The sequence below is a fragment of the Rhinopithecus roxellana genome, chromosome 17 (genome assembly GCF_007565055.1).
Source record: "Rhinopithecus roxellana isolate Shanxi Qingling chromosome 17, ASM756505v1, whole genome shotgun sequence".
In the NCBI taxonomy this organism is placed as follows: Eukaryota; Metazoa; Chordata; class Mammalia; order Primates; family Cercopithecidae; genus Rhinopithecus; species Rhinopithecus roxellana.
In genome coordinates, this window is record NC_044565.1 from 7,081,879 (window position 1) to 7,088,949 (window position 7,071).

General features: G+C 46.3%; 1 long non-coding RNA gene across 1 annotated transcript; it reads left to right on the forward strand.

Moving 5' to 3' along the window:
• The first annotated feature begins 235 nt into the window (after window positions 1-235).
• On the forward strand, window positions 236-2,882 carry LOC104664519. The gene is made up of 2 exons (XR_748285.1): window positions 236-569; window positions 2,084-2,882. It is a non-coding gene; the product is annotated as an uncharacterized LOC104664519 (long non-coding RNA).
• Window positions 2,883-7,071: the final 4,189 nt, after the last annotated feature.

Consider the following 7,071-nt stretch of genomic DNA (forward strand, 5'->3'; position numbering starts at 1 on the left):
GCCTGTTTCTGAACCAGCACCTACTTTTTCCCTATCAACAGCTCCCTTTCCTGGTTCATTCCATTCCTTAATATGTATCAACTCAATTTAATAAGCAAGTGTTTATTTAGCAATTGAACTGGGTCAGACCCTATCATGCCCTTGAGGAGGAAGGCAAACTAGAAGCTGTGATTGACTTAACAGATAAGACAATTAAATAACAGGATATATAAGTGAGGAGAGACCTTAGTGACTCCCCAGCTTAGTTCCTCATTTTGTAGGTAATGTTTAAGAGAAATGACCCAGTCCTACTTTCAAGGAGTGTGCTATGTGCAAGGAGGTGCACATAGCATAGACCCATGGAAGAGGAGGGATCTGAGAAGGACTTTGAAAAAAGTGTAGGAGAGGCTGTGAGAAAACAAGGCCGGTGTCCTGACTGAGGACAGGAAGGAGGCACTGCGATGGAAATTGGGCCCCATTTCCTTGGAGGATTCGCAATAGGACCTATGGACGGGGCGGCCCACACAACTGCTGGAACCTCAGGCAGTTTTCAAGCAGATTGACCTTCCTGCTGGAACATAGCAGATGAGGTGAGGTTCTCCTCTATCCAGGTCTGTCCTTAGTGCCTTATGAAGGGTTTAACCTCCATGGACATAAACAGGGTGTGTGTCTGGGGTGCTTTGGGGATTAGGTCCCATGAGCACAGGGACCTAGAGATGCTTCGTCTAGAGAAGGGAAGGTTTGGTTTGGGAAACATGGGAGTAATGTTTAATATTAGATAGGCGGTCACATGGGATATTTAATTAGCACTGTGGAATTTAGAGAGAGGCAGGTTTCACTTCACTGTTGGGAAGTACTAGGTTCTAACACACCTCCGTGCCCTGGAAACAGATTGAGCTACCACAGATTGAATCCCTTGGGAGGAAGGAATTTCAGTCCCTGAATGTGAACAGCTGAGACTGGATGAGAACAGAGAGATGTCAGATGCCCAAGCTTCTGTGTCCACTCCCCGAGAGTCCACTAGGGGAAGCCAGTCATCATGGTAGCCTCATGTTCATCTTCATGTCTGAGGTTCAGCCCCAGAGCAATTTCCCCGTGGCCATCTGGCTGGGAGACATGTTTCATTTGCCTCCCAGAGGAACAGGCACCTTATTTGCCTCCCAGAATAGATCCACATCCAGAAGAATGTAATGGAGACAGGCAAGAACACAGAAGATTGCATCGGTTTAGGAAAGAAGATGGCAACAAGGTTCTGTTGGGTTGCATCTGAGGAATCTTAGGTACCTAAAAAAATAGGTCTGGAATTAAAATAAGATGTTAGTGTTGAAGGTATAGAAATGGGAGTTAAAATGATGGCATGAGGCTTATCTAGGGAGATCATGCAGCTCCAGATGAGTGTGGACTGAATGTCTGGTAGGGTTTTGGGGAGGATGAAGTGAGAGTGGAATTTGGCCACGATCAGCCCTTAGAGTCGGCTGGAGCCCTGCCCTGGCCAGCTGTGTGTCCTTGGGTATGCCAAGGTGAAGTTTCCTCTTCTGCATAACAGTGAGATTGTCCACAAGAGATTTAAGGTTCTTCTAGCTTAGACACTACAGAATTTACATCTTAAGATTTTAGGGATTCAAATCAAATTCCAATCCAGAAGCAGATATCAGGGCTGATCTGGGCCACCTCAGGAGAATAGCAGGGTCAGTGTCCAGAGGGGCTGGTCCTGGTGGGAGGGCCTTGAGGAAGGGAGACAGAAGAGAAGGATAAATGTGATTTGAGGTGGGAAAGAAAAAAATCGGACTGTCCTCAGTCCCTTCAGTCAAGCATTGCAGAAGCTATGTCTGCCTGCCAATTGTCTGACAATCAGACTGAGAATGTCCCCACAGGACCTCACGGGGGTTGCCTGGTCCATGTTCCACAAAGCAGGAACAACTGCTGGTTAATTATGCAGACACAAGGTGACAAGTGCAGCTGTCTCTAGAGTTAACTCTCAAGGAGCTGCAACTTTTACAGTTAGCTCCCAGTCAAATGTAGGGGACAGGCTTTTCATGGTTCTAGGAGAAATAGGTCTACTGGGCTTGTCCAACCCAAACCCGGTCCCCTCTATCACCCCCAGGGTTGCTTGGCCTTGCCTCCGCCATGCCTGACACTGGCTTTCTGCTGGGAGGAAAGAGCTTGCTCTGTTGCTGGCTGTGTGGAACACAGAGGGAAGTGGCAGACACTCTGGGCCCAGCACTTGGGTATCTTACTGTAGCCATGCGAATCATCTCTCCAGTTCAGACCTGCCCCTGGGAAAAAGAGCCCAGACCTCATCACGAATGCTTTCTTAGGAAAAAATGAACAGCTGGAGAATGCTCCTGATCAGGAGGCCTGAAGGATGCTGGGATGCAGCCTTCAAGATGGAGCAGCCAGGATGCCAAGTATCCCTCTCGCCCAGATCCAAAGGCATTTTTTCTTACTGATCCATATTGACCTCAGGAGATGTCTCAACACAGCACCCCAGTCAGTGGAGGTGCCACATAAGATGAACTCTTAATCATCTCTAAACTAGAGAGTTAAACTCAACACTAGCAAATGACTTTGGGTTTATGTATATGTCGTGTTTCCTCTGGCAACTGCACAGAATCATCTCTAAATATCACGTCTACAGTTGGCAGGAGTGGCATGTATAATACAAAATGTCTGGTGGCCCTATTGTCACAAAACCTGTATAAAAGTAATTCACAAATGGTTTTTTAGAACTGATGACAAAAGGTTACTCGTTACCACTTTTCTACTTAATTTCCTAAAAGGGCAATTTGAAATCACACTGGGATTCTCACAATTTTGGTTGACACTCAAGTAAATTGCAGCTACTTATGAAGCACTTTTGAATGAATACATGAAGAATGAACAAAATGAAAGCTCTTCTGTTGCCCTCAGTGTCACTGGTGTTCTGTATTTCTTCCTGAAACCTTTCCATTGCTCTAAAAACCTTTCTAAAGTGAAAGCAATCTCTTTATAAACTGCAACATACCGGTGATGAGTTTTTACTGTGGAAACATTCTCTATGCCTGCAAACCAAATCACCACTCTCTTTTCCTGGGAAGCACATCTTTCTCAGAGCACAGCTTTGCAAAAAGCGGAAACCAAAGCTTCCATGAGATGATAGTTACAGCTGCTCTCTCTTCCTGTTGCCTCAGGTGCCAAGGTGCATAGGGGCAAGGTGGCAAGGCCTAGACTGGGCAGAACTTGTTGGTCATTATCTTTGCAAACTGACTTTCTGAACAACTGTGGTTTATTTCACTTTGGTGTACTTCTACTCAACTCTTCTCTAGTACATTTTCCTTCCTAACTGTGTTTGCTCTGACTTATGGTAAGATCTGAGTGTAGTTTCCGAGATGCTCTATAGGGTCAACAATGGGGTGTGTTGTGAGGCTTGATATAAATGCATAACCAGGCAGCATGTGGCATGGTGCACACTCAGACCTGCCTGTGGGAGCCAACAGCATGGTACACACTCAGACCTGCCTGTGAAGGCTTGGCATTTAGGTAAGCAGCATTCATACATCCTCCTGAAAAGAGCCACCAGCGTGAACTTATTGTTGTCCAAGGGTACCATGGACTCTAGGTGACCTTTGGTTTGCTAGTAATCCTGTCCTTTCCTTTTCTGCTTCCTGCTTGGGTTGCAAAGCCATCACTCCCCATCACCCCTGCCCCCAGCCCCCAACAGGAGAGAAGGGTGGAGCTGGAAAGTTGGTGTAATGAATTCATGCTGAAGTCTGAGATTGAGGAGAGGGTGGAGGAGAAGAAACACTTTCTGAAGAGGGCACCAGGCATCACAGAATTCTACATGCCTGAGATGGAAGGAGAACTAAGGAGCATCCAGTCCAACTTCCTCATTTCAATAAAGACAAAACAAGAGCCAGAGAGGGGAGGTTGCTTATAAAGTTCACAGAGCTCATTTTTGAGAAAACTAGGACTGTGTAGTTTGGGTCTTCTGACATCCAATCTCCTACATGTCCATGTCTCATGCTGCTCCAGGGTGGACCGTGAACATTAGTCAGACAGTCCCCTGAGAGCATCAGTAGTCTGTGAAACCTGAGTCTCAAGGCTGAGAAGCTGGTGGAAGTAGCCTTGGGTTTCTGTGTAAACACTCTTTTATCCTTTTCTAGGCTCTACACTCCCATTGAACTGGAAGATTTTGTGCATTTCAAGATAGTTTAAAAATATTTACCATATTTCATTTAATTCTAAAACCAATTTTGGGGTAGGACTATTATTTCCATTTTATAGATAAGAAAACTGAAGCCCATCCAGAGATGGTGAGTAGCTTATGTAAAGTCATAGTAGAGCTGAGAGTTGTAAGTAGCTTGTAAGAACCCCATGCCTGGGTCCTTGGGCTTCTCTTGCTGGCTGTCCAGCTGGGCCCTGCTGCACTTGTTAGTTGCATGAGACAGTCTGCATAGATGGTTGGGGACAGCTTCGCAGTAGGAGAAGGGACTAAGTGCTATAATCTGTTTTAAACTATACGAACTTATCTCATTTGGAAGTTTACTGGTTTCCTACTTCTTCCAGGGAATTTTAGAGTTTGAGTCATTGAATTCCTAACGAGGGATTTCATCTTGTGCACTGAAAATGACAGTCTTGCTGTCATACAGCCTTGGATCTGAGCCCAGCTCTATCACGTAAAAGCTGTATGACCTAGGGAAAGCTACTTAGTCTCTCTGAGCCTCTGTTTCTTCACAGGGAAATAAGTGTGCAGGAAGTTTATTGTGGAGTGTTTCTGGGAGCAGAATCCGCTGGGGAAGAGAAGGAAGTAGAGTTGGACAGAGGAAGAAGCTGAGCAGCAATGTAGCTGATGCAGAGCCCTGAAGCTGGATGGCTCTGCAGAGTGGTACTGACTTGGGGAGAGGGGGACCAGGCCTTTAGAGCCCCATATTGCCCACTCATTGGATGTGGGACTTGACCTTGATTGAGTTGGCTCTTTATAAAGGGTAGTTCAGAGAGGTCCAAGAGCTGGGAAATGAGTCCTTTAATCTTGATGGGGGATCAGGGTGAAGCAGCACAGCGTCCACTGTAGTATTGGCAGTGCTGCTTTAGGATTAAGTTAAATGATTGGAATGAACAAACAGCACAGAGACTAGGGCAGAGAATGTGTCTAGTTGATAGTAGGGCATGTTCCTACTGTCAACGTGGCCTCCTCCCTGCTCTTCACTCCACTTCTTATTCTCTGGTAAGGAACCTCTGCTTGATCTTTCAGATATATCTACAGGGGCCACAATCTACAGATCTCACAGAGAGCTCAGAGCACCAAAGAGAAGAAAACCCCACCAGAGAATTTGCCTCCATTCAACAACCTAGCCTGACCATCTTGCTGCAGGGGCATGGAAGTGTGTGTTTATGCCAGGGGTGGTGAGAGGGGTTTGGGTGTCTCTGCCAAATCACTTACGAGCTTTTTCAGACAGAAATCATGTCTAATATTCCATTCTCATTTCCCAAATAGTACTTTTGCTTAGTGCTGCAGGTCACAATGGGTATTTGTTAACCTGATTTAAACCTAACCATATGGAAGGATTATTTTGTGTCTGTGAGGCTGACACAGTAGTAGTCATAGCTGCCTCATGCCAGGTGCCCTACACATGATTTTCTGTAATCCTGAGAACCCTTCACGGTAACCGCTGCTCCTGTCTACCTTATACAGATTAGAAACCTGTAGCTCAGAGCAGTCAGGTTACAAGGCCAAACTGATCCCACTGATAAGTGGAAAAGCTGGAACCCCCTCCCAGGAGTCTGACTTGTGCCATTCCTATGCCCCAATGCCTTGCTCTGTGTCCTGTGTTTCTCTCTTTTCAGGAAAAAGAAGGTAGACCTGGGTGTTCTGTTTTAGAAGAAGAAGCAGAATTATGAAATTCATACAGCTGACTAGCCTACCTACAAAGGAACTATAGGGGATAGTGACCCAGCCTGTTCATCTTAAGGGGGTTGGTGGGAGATTGGTAGCAGAGGGGAAAGTCTCAGCCTGGAAGAAGGAGAGGAGCTGAAATGAATTTGTGAAGAAGCCTGTGGATCTTCCTCCCCAGAGACCACGACAAATAGGACACAGCAGCCATCAGTGGCAATAATCAGTGGTTCACTGCTCATCAGAAACCGAGGTAGGCTGATAAAATATCGGCTAGGGTCAGCCCAGCTGTCCCACTTCAGGAAGACCTGCTTTGGGAAAACACGAGCTTGCAGGCCAGGACAGGTGGAGTGGCTCCTTATTTAGTCATCTTAAATTTGTTTATTCTTCTTAGAGACCTTTTAACAAGTGCATTTCCCTAGTGCATTAAAAATTGGACTTGGTCCATGTATAATATGTAACATTGCAAATCCCCACCTACTGCCTAAGGTGTGTGTGCTCACATGCTCTGCAAGTGATTGCTCCGTTTCTGGCACTTTGGTGTCCTGGTTGCCTTGAAATCCATGACATGTCTGAACAGGTGTGGATCATGGAGCCCTAACCTTCCCCACGGACCCCATCCTGAGTGTTGGACCAGGTGATGCCTGCTCTTACTGCTCCTCTTTTCAGGCCCATTGCTCTGCCCGCTCTCCCCTTACCCCTGTGATTGGACCTGGGTTGCTTTTCTCTAGGGCTTACCTTGGTTTCTGTATGCATCTCATACTTGCAATTTGGGTTTTGTCTACTCTGTATAAAATGACTCCTTTGATCAGGAACCCAGACACACTCATGTCAGCTCCCAGGACCGAGAATGGACAGGGGATTCAGGGGCTTAGAGGAAAGAGGGCTGCCAGAGATGTTCAGACCTCACCTTCCTGACCCAGTCTCTGTCATTTAGCTTGAATCCTCTCGTCTGCAAGTTGTTTGGCAATGTTTGCAAAGGGTGTGGCACACACTTTCATGAAAGATGGCTGCTGTTGTTGCTGCTGCTGTGATTTTTATGATCTCATGACTACAGGTCCCCTTGATGGCTGGATGGTGAGAGGAAAAGCACAGCTGTACCAAAAAGACAGGAAGAAAGAGGTCCCAGGCACAGCATATCCCTTCAGGGTGGTGGAAATGGACTTCTGCAAAGTATTGCTGCTGTTGCTGCTGCAGACTTTACAAGAATCTCATTTACCCTG